We start from the raw sequence: 10,550 nt of genomic DNA on the forward strand, positions 1-10,550 counted from the left end.
ATCTTGAATTATATGCATATGCAGTTGGTACTAATCTTTAAGTATCTTCGATATCCAGACGACCACACAGTGCATCACTACCGATCACATTCAATTGAAATTATAATATGTTTGGATTCTAACTGAGTATCCAGTTCTGTGTAGTGATTTCCTCTTCAGAACAGAAATATATCCTCTTCTGTGTGGTGATTTCCTCTATAGTTTTATACAGAATTATACAGTTGAGAATGTAGTGAAGCTTGTGGATTTCGCCTGGACTCTCGAAAATGGCAGAACTAAAGAGTAGACTCAAGTAAGTTCTTAAATCTGTATTATTTTAGCCATATCTTCAATATGTAAATTATATGTAGTTTTTTTAGGAGAAAAAAATGAAACTGCAGGCAATTTCATCTACTCCATATAGGCCAGCCATTGAATTACCAGAAACGACGTCTTCATTCGCCGTAATTATATTTCAGACCCCTGAATTATACTGCTCTGAAAGAAACAAAGATAATATATATATAAATATATATTATCTTCCTCTCTATACAAACAATAGTGTGATAAAAACAGCTAACTGCATAACCAACTGGAAGAAAAATGTCCTCTAGCCCCTCAGCATCTGCAGTAATTTTGTAGTACATAAATTTTGATCAAATCATGATTTTTTACCTATTGATTTATTTTGTTATAGAAATGTATGATTCATATTATTGTGTTCTATTTTTCTATCTACTGATTTGTTTTGTTAAAGAAATTATTAAGTTATAGTCAGTTATAGAAATTTGATATTTTTATATTCGCACACGCACACATGCATCCACCAAGGTTTAGACCCTTAAACTCTTGTTAATTAAAGGGAGATTGTATCTTCTGTAAACCAATCAATAAAATTTAATTTATTTAAAATGATCAAGGTTGAGAATATTTTATATAATGTGTGTACTACTTTGTTGCATGTTTACGACCAAATTAACTATCATTAGCATGTAGAGAACATGAATTTTTATTTGGTCCTTGGTATCTGATTAAATCTGTGTGCACATACTTCTATTGCACCTTTCAACTTTAGTGGTACATTTTCAGCAACATTCATGTGTGTTTCTGGGCCGTTTGTTTTTTTAAATTATTTAAATGTGTTTGTTATGTACTTGTATTCCTAGTAATTCACAAATTAAATGCCTTTGAGTTTTACATAAATTGTTTACCAGTATATTGAAATCAAGAGAAATGACTCATCTATAAAATTTGATCATGGTTTACACTTTGTGCAGGGGAAATGTTTCGTATTGAGACGGTAAGCTTATTTACATTCTTCACAACCAACTTCTTATGGAAATATAAAAAAACTAGCGGAGGTCGTGGTTTTGGCGGTTAAGGGTTAAGGTAGTATTACAAGTAGGATCTGGATGAGTTGCGCTACCCTTCGAGGCTATTAAATTTTTTTCTACGAAAAGTGTATTGTGATTTGCTATTTCCGGCTACCCAAAAATTAGGTTGGTTTTGGAAATGTATTTGGTAATTGAGTTGTTGACATATTAATAATTAACTAGCATAAAAACCCGTGCAAGGCACGAGTTATTTTCTAGCACTCGACTAAAATGTGTATATTAACGTCATTTATATGTTAAATTGTATAGCAAGGTTAAAGTGTATTAGAAGTATCCGATCATAATTTTTCTAATATGTGGTGCTATGATGTATTTATTTTAAAGTTTCCAACTACAGTTATTTTAAAAAGAGTATCAATAAACATGTACATCAGTTTTACAAATACCATTATCAATGCACAAGAATATCGATAAAAATCTATAAATGTTTCACAAAACCTCCATCATCGGTGCATGATTTTAAAGCACCCTATTGCGTATCCTCCAAGAGTGTATTATATTTTCTCGAGCAACACACAAGGCACCTCTACAAATACCTGATTCCAATACTTATTTTTCTGCTGATAAAGTTTGTGTAAAATATTTTAATCAACTAATATTAATATAGTTTTTAAAGTTAAAATTGATAATGCTCCTTCTAAAAAATATATGAATACCATATAATTAAAGAAAAGAGCAATTAAATATAATTAAGAATATTTCAAAGTATCATGTACACATGTTTTAAAAAAAAGGTCATTTATATTCAAAAATCAAAATAATTAAATAAATCTAAAATGTTTCCATTGTCCTAGGTACATACTAATTAAAAAAATTCCACTCGTATAATGTCCACCCGATTAACTGATTAGCTAAAATATTAAAATTAAAATAATGAAATATGGTTGGTCAAGGCTTCAAGTTTATGTGGTTCTTGCTATGTAGTGTATACTAAGAAGTGGAGATGCAGAGGGACAAATCTTGCAAAAGGGATGCATGGTGTTAGTTTACTTTCAGCCTTTAGCACTACATCAGTTTCTTCAATATCTATTTTTTGTAGATGGTTTTATTATTATGCATATCATGCATAATAAAAATATTCAATTTTTATAGATGATTTTAATATTATGCATATCATGCATAATGTAAATAGTAAAAATATTTATTAATCGAATTACAATACCCGACTACTTCTAGTCTTCTGCGATTGTGCCTTGAGTTACATAGCAATAGATCAGAAACTATGACATTAAATAACAAATGCTTAAGATTTAGCAAATATAGTTGCATACATGAGAGAAGTACTAAATTCAGGTATTTTCTTAGAAAGTTATCATAACAATAGTTTAAGTTTGAGCTGATGCGGCATAAGTGAGTAACAAAAAGAAATTTTGTCGCGATCTAGTCTCAACTTTTCAAGGAAGATCAAATTCCGGTAACCTTGTAATAGTTGAAGATATATTTTTGCCTTTATGCCTAAAATTTATATCAGAAGGGTGGTAAAAATTTGAGCTTTTTCAAGTAACAAAGTAATCACATGTGCGCCCTGGATATCCAAAAAGCTGAAAAGAAACAAAAATAAAAAATGATTGAAAAGGCCAAGAATGACGGACATTTACACACCACTCTAAAAAATCCAAATATAAGTACAGACCAAGTGCGTGGAAGCAATGTCATTAGCCTAAATAAATTACGCTGATAATAAGTTGTGCTTGAGACCATCAACTAATGCAACTTCATCAATTATGACATTCCTTGTTGAAATCAAGCCATATCCCATAGTAAACCCTTTGCTGTCATCTCCAAAGGTTATGCTAGGGCCAACTCTCTCCTTAAACTCTGTGAGCAGGGAGAAATCTCCTGTCATGTGTCTTGAACAGCCACTGTCCAAGTACCATAGATTTCTTCTTTTTCCCTGCACACCATAAAATTAATCAAGTTGATTTTGGTACCCAAGTTTCCTTGGGTCCATTCTTGTTAGCCTTTCTCCTAGACTTCATTCCTCCTGCATCTTTAGACTTAGGTAACTTTGAGTCAACCTTGATCTTAGATGTAGTTGGTTGAGGTGTAGGGTTAGTCACAGAATCATTTAGCACATTTGGAATTTGATAAGGCATGGATTGTGCAAGCATGTTATTCCATATTGGCATATTGTATGGCATTTGAGGCATACTAAATGCAGCAAGATAAGGATTGTTAAAATATGGCATGTTTGCAAAATGTGCATAAGGATTTTGTTGAGACATAACAGGCATAGCATGCAGAGGTGATGCAAACATATTAGGCATGGAAGAGGGCACAGGTATGAGAGTTTTCTTAATAGATTTGTAATTAGCAGATAGATGATTAACACTACTACAATGCACACAGCTTTTTCTAGGAGCATACTTATCAGGTGTGTAATTGTTATGTTTGTTAACCCCTACCTTCCCAATTCTATTAGATTTCCTTTTAGTTTCCTTTTTATCCTCAACCACTTTGAGCCTATTCTTTAACTGTTCTAAGGTCATGTGTCCTATATTCACCTTACTGAAATCTTTGGATGTGCTTGCTTCTTCTTTGACAAAGTTCTTGGAAGTTGAACCAAACTTTTTGTTGAGTTTCTTTAGATTTTCACTTTTAGAAACATCTGCCTGTTTTAATTGAGGAACCTTCAACGGATGCTCCTTTTCTTCCTTCAACGGATAATTTTCATCATCCGTTGATTCCACATCCGTTGACAGCCCATCAATTAATTCCATTTTCTTTTTGTTTTTATCCCAGGCAGTCTCACAAAATGATTCAATTCCTTGGACCTTGACAATTTGAGCACTAACATCCCTAGATGTCTTCCAGACTTTAATCACCTCTTGCTCTCTCTCTAATTGATTAGAAAGTATTTCTACTTTCTTAACAGATTCAGCTAGTTCATTTTCAACAGATATACAATGTAGCTTAGTTTTCTCTAGGTCAATCAACTTATCTTCTAACACAACATTTCTATTACTTAAAAACAAATTGTTCTCTTTAATCCTACTATTTTCTTTAGCAAGAGATTTAAGAGACACACGCAAATGATACAGTTCAGTAGACATGTCATTAAAAACATCATTGCACTCTTCTTTAGTGAGCTGTGTTAAATCAGTAGTGATTACCTGGTTGCTTGATGAACTAACTTCATTTTCCTCAGAATCAGCCATGAGAGCCAAGTTGACATATTCCACATCTTCATCCTCTTCTTCTCCATCAGCTGCCCAGTCTTTTTCTTGAGTAATGAAAGCCCTCTCCTTTTGCTTGAGCAGATCAAAATATTTCTTTTTGTAATCTACTTGGTCAAATTTCTTCTTTTCAGAAGTTGGCTTTCTGCACTCACTTGCAAAGTGTCCACTTATACCATAATTGAAACACTTGAACTTGGATTTGTCCACCATGTTCTTATGAGGTTTAGTGGCTCTAGTGTTTTTCCTAAATTTCATCTTTGCAAATCTTCTGGACAGAAATGCAAGATGCTCATCAATGCCATCAGAGTCATCTTGGCTGGAGTTGTCTTCATTCTCAGCAACTTGCTCCTTACCCTTGCTTGATTCTGATTTGCTTGTGCCATCTTTGGAGTTTAATGTTGATCTCACAGTTTCTTGTCTGCATTCTTTCTCATTTTCAGCTACCAAGGCAACTGAACCTCCTTTCTTTCTTCCCTTCTCCAATACCTCATCCTGTTCCAGCTCTAGTTCATAAGTCTTCAAGATTCCATATAATCTTTCAAGAGTGAAGTCCTTATAATCTTGAGAGTTTCTCAAGGAGACAGTCATGGGTTTCCATTCCTTTGGCAAGGATCTTAAAAATTTAAGATTTGAATCCTTCACCTGGTACACTCTACCATACAGCTTCAGTCCATTCAACAGCTTTTGGAATCTATTGAATGTGTCATTTAAAGATTCATTTTCTTCAAAATGAAAATACTCATACTGTTGAATGAGAAGCTGCATTTTGTTTTCTTTTACTTGTTCTGTACCTTCACACAGTAGCTGAACTGTGTCACAAACCTCTTTGGCAGTTGTGCAATTTATCACATTATCAAACATATCCTTGTCAAGACCATTAAACAAAATGTTCATAGCCTTCTTATCCTTGTGGACTTCTTCTGTGTCTTCCATTGTCCATTCTGCTCTAGGTTTTGGAATGGATTGACCAACAGCAATTGTGGCTGTAGCAACTGTGGCTACTTTGTGGGGAATGTGAGGACCATTCTCAATGCAGTTTACATAACCTTCATCTTGGGAGAGTAGATGAAGGTGCATTTTCACCTTCCAATGGTGATAACTGTCTTTGTCAAGAACTGGGATTTTTACTCCAATATCCTTCTTACTCATCTTTGTTAGTTTCCAAGATCTTTAAACTCTTTGTGTGTTAAGAGCCTGCTCTGATACCAATTGTTATTCCTAATGAACTAACAATGAGATTTACAGAAGGGGGGTTGAATGTAAATCTCAAAACTTTTTCAAGTTTTGAGCAGTTTCAAAGGCTATGTGTTTAAGATAAACAAGTGTATGAATTGCTTTAAGCTAATACTGACAGATATATATTCAAACACTAATGTAAAGAACACAACAGACCTTAAAAACTTTTCTGGTGGATTGTTGTTCCACCAGAGATGGTATTTCAGAAAATCTGTGATTCAAGAAGTTGATCACAGCTGCATCCTAGTACAAACTAGATAATTTTTCTCTCAAGATTTTTCTAAACAGCTCTGGAAAAATTCTCTTCTAATTACTAGCTGCTACTTGGTTTATATATCACCAAGTTTACAAGTGAAGACAAAGATAAAAAGTACAATAATAAAATAAGTTCTCCACTTGTTTCTTCTCCATTTTACTCCAGTGCATTGTTGACTATTGCCTCTTTATACTAGAGTAGAACGGCTGCTTTTTCTGATGTTCCTGAAATAGGCTACCACATCTCAGTTGTCTCTGTCAACCCATGTGCCTCTGTTTGTAGGTACAACTACCACTTGTCAACTGCTATTTAACAGAACATCCGTTGAAGCCTTCATCCGTTGATGGCTTTATCCGTTGATGTGTTAGCAGTTGAAGCTCTATCCGTTGATGCACTCATCCGTTGAAGGATGTTATCCGTTGAAGCTTTAGAGACATCCGTTGAAGCTTTGTTTCTCATCCGTTGAAGGTCTTTAAGTTATCCGTTGACACCATTTCATTTATACAAAATTACAAGGCATGAAATACTTACAATTGGCCTTCCTATCTGCATATCCTCTAGTAGTCAACATGACTTATAATTTCCCTCAACATTTAAGAATTTATATCTCAAATTCAGAGACTGAAATGTGCTACAACACTAGACTTATTTCTAAGTAAAGCTACACCATCAACGGATAGCCAAAATGGTCTTATCCGTTGAGGCTACAAACACTAGATTTCTACTTAAGTGTTTTGTTAAACATATCATCATACTAATGCACATATATTCCTAACAGTAACAATCTCTACGCAAAGTGACGATGAGGAATATAATTATTTTCCTGAAGGATTTCTAGCATCAATTAATAAAATTTCAATATGCTCTAATATATCAAAATATACCAAATTTAAACAGTCATAAACTCAAGAAAATTTCCTATTATTTTCAAGAATGATCATAAAGAATCTTTATAATTGACATATACTTACATGATGGAATCAATCTATAACACTTGGTGATTCAGGGAACCTGTTAAAATTTTTAAAAGAGACAAATAATATTATGCAAGAGAGGACACAAAATGGTTTTATTGGGTATCGGTATATGCATGTATGAAAAGGGTAACAATAACATATAACAAAATGTCTTCGCAAAGTAGTATTTGTAGAGCAAATTTTAAAAAGTGTAAATTTTAATGTCATAGCATTTCATGGGAATATGAGTGATATATTTATTACACTTAACAATCAGAAAAATATCGAATACTAATTTTATCTTGAGATTATACGAACGTGGTCTATACAATCTTCAGAAAGTCTTGGAATCAAAGATGTTTAAACGTATTATTTGATATGCAGGTCATTAGGTGGATATCAGTTTATTATGTGTTTGATTTTCCTTCTTTATATTTTGTACAAAATTTATTATATTTACCTTATAATTATTTAAATTAATTTATTTTTTATGGTCCTGATTTTTTTGTCCTAACTGCTAAATATTCAGAAAATAGTATACCATCTACAAAAGCTTTACTGGCCTGTGTTCATATTGGACATGCTTGTAGTATTTTAACACATTGCTTACCTTGGTTGGGTCAATAATCCCAGCATCCATCAAATCTTCATAGTTTCCGGTGGCCACATTATATCCATAGTTCTGGCGGTTCGAGGCAAGTACCTAGATTGCACAAATTTCGTTAAAATGAAAAATACTACATCACAAAACAACTATACCTAATCAAAATGAAAAACAAAAGTAAAACAAAATGGTTTCATTACCTTTTCACTGACAATACTTCAATTAACAATAATATTTTTTTGTAATTAACTTGAAAGGATAGCTTAAAGGTCTTTTGACTATATCCTCCTTAATCTGCAAGTCACATCTAAGCCTTACTTCTCAAATACTTAGCCGACGGTTTCCCGTAAAGTACTCAATAGAGTGATCATCGCTTTTAAAGGTGGGGAAAATTAAATATACTATATCAAATTGTTTACATAAAGTTAACACAATTGCAAAGAGCATGCGTGATCCTGAAAAAATTATCTATACATTCGGGTATTGCCAAGTGGTGAAATTAAAAAAAACTACCTTTTCTTCATCATTCTCAGGTATGCCATTAATGCCATCAACTTTGCAGCTAACCTTAAAAGGTACGGCCACCACCAACAACAATCACTTTCTCAACAGCTGCCAGATACATGTTTGGATAGATGCCTCTGTTAGCCTTCCGATCTGAAGCAACTATGTTCACATTATAAACCTTTAATCTAGAAAATATGCATACATTTTTTTAAGAGCATATTCTACTATAAGCTTTCTCTCTTTCAACTCTGTTTCGGTTTGTACTCCAACCTATACACAAAGTGATTTGAAACAACTATAAATAAATTAAACTATGTCACTCTTTAATAAGCTTGAGCGGCGTAAATTTACATTAAACATGTCTGAATTACAAAAATACCTTCGGAGAGCTTTGCAATTCTTTCTTTAAGTTTTTTCTTTTCATAATCTTGTTCTGCAACTGCATTTTTAGAACAAATGATCAGGATTATAGTGAAGCTGTGAACCATGAACCATTCAAAATTAGGGGTTATTAACCTTGATGTGGTTTCTAATTTATGATACACGCTTTAACTTTTCATGCGTACTTTTATATCCGACGATTGAGGTTGCACTTTTGTCAGGACAACCTCGGCCGCTTGACCCAATACAGCTTTGTCAATATTTTCTAAAGCACGCCCAACTTTTTGTATAATCACAGTCCCTATAAATGACAAAGGTTATACAAAGAAACATAAGAAAATGAGATGTGTGCAAATGAGTCTTATTGGATATATGTATGTATGAAAGGGGTAACATAGAACAAGATGTCTTTGCAAAGCAATATTAGTGGTAATAGATTCTAAAAGTCTAAATATCAACGTGATGACCTTTAATGGGAATATGAGTGATATATTTGTTGCACTTGTAAGTCTGAAAAATAGCACATGACAGACATTATATATATTTTGATCTAAATCGTTTGTTGGCTGGAGTTAAAATACTCAAGATCATCGAGAAGGTATAAACTCACTATATTATTTTCTAATTACTAACTTCATACTATCAAACACTTGGTTCATACATGTTAATCAAATATTCATGTAAAATGCCCACAGTCAGCCTAATATTTTCTACACCCATAACATTTAGCGTTAGTATTGCAGAATAACACCAAATTGCGTGTGATAATCTACCATTGTCAATCACGTGTGATTATACACCTTATTTGGCAGAAATCCTCTAGCGCTTAATTTTATATGTAACTACAGAAATCATTATTATTTGTTCTTATGCAATATAGATACAATAGTAATGTCAAAATACAGTTCAATACACCAATATATATAGCAGCAGTAACTTGTTTATGTTGCACATCGACTTGACCATTAAAGAGAATCAACACCATTGTGGTGATACAATAGTTTCCACTGCTCTTCCCAAGAAACCAAAAGACTGAGAATTCAGAAAAACATAAAAAAGAACATAAAGCATGAGAAAGGATCATGTAATCACCTTACACAGCCATCTAATACATTTGAACATTTAAATGTAATCAACAATACTTATATATCTCTATATTAAATCCAATTTCACATTAAAATCGATTCCCGATTTCCAAAACTCTATCAAATAATAGGCAATTCGGACTAATACATACAAGTATTATATATATCACAATTCTGGGGGGATAATTCTTGCAAACGGTAAATAAAATGGTGGGCAAACATTGATAAGCCACAGATATGTATGTTTATTTTATATAAATAAGACGAGCACAACAACACAGTACATACACACGCCTATACACACAAACCCAAACAAACAATAACAAGCACAATCTTATGATTGATCTCTTATCAATATCGTCGCTTTCGATCTGATTCTCTATCGATCGGTGCCACGTAACAAGCCCAGAAGTTCTAAACCGCCGAGACAAAAAGCAGAGCTTGGAAAATACAAGTGACAAGGGTTCCGATAAACCCACCTAAAACAACACGGGTTATTTATGTGGGATAGGGCAATCTTGTCTTTTCACTTATAATAAAATGACTCACGATTTAAAATGGATTAAAATGGCTCAAGAATTTTCAGGTTTTTATTTTTTCGTTAATTTGCCCCTTGTTGAGCTATTAATAATAAGATAGATTTGGTTTCCTTTTAAATGCAAGTTGTGATATTTGGGTACTTATGAATGAAATATGTAGTTTAGAATGTTGGATGTTTTATATTGGAATGTTATATTTTCTTGGATTGTGATTCTAATCTTGTAGTGAATTTGATATTTAATGATATATAATAATAGAGCTAAAAATAAGTCACAAAATTATGGTAAAACTGATGTGTTAAGTAAAATAAAAATAGTTTATCATCAACAAACCGATGTCTAAAATAATAAAACACATCAAATTTTACAAAGGAAAACGATGTGTCTTACAGATATATTACATCCTTTAACTAAATGGAAACCGATGTCTAATA

General features: G+C 32.8%; 1 long non-coding RNA gene across 2 annotated transcripts; it reads right to left on the reverse strand.

Annotated features, from left to right (window-relative positions):
* Window positions 1-6,465: 6,465 nt before the first annotated feature.
* Window positions 6,466-9,592, reverse strand: LOC141693655 (uncharacterized). Of its 2 annotated transcripts, XR_012563172.1 has the most exons (6): window positions 8,628-9,592; window positions 8,491-8,550; window positions 8,314-8,381; window positions 8,118-8,216; window positions 7,611-7,703; window positions 6,466-6,590 (listed from the first exon to the last, which is right to left on the reverse strand). It is a non-coding gene; the product is annotated as an uncharacterized LOC141693655 (long non-coding RNA). The 2 variants fall into 2 exon arrangements; XR_012563173.1 differs by lacking the exon at window positions 8,314-8,381 and having other exon boundaries at window positions 8,118-8,261.
* Between the last annotated feature and the right edge of the window lie 958 nt (window positions 9,593-10,550).

Source organism: Apium graveolens, chromosome 10 (genome assembly GCF_009905375.1).
Source record: "Apium graveolens cultivar Ventura chromosome 10, ASM990537v1, whole genome shotgun sequence".
Classification (NCBI taxonomy): Eukaryota; Viridiplantae; Streptophyta; class Magnoliopsida; order Apiales; family Apiaceae; genus Apium; species Apium graveolens.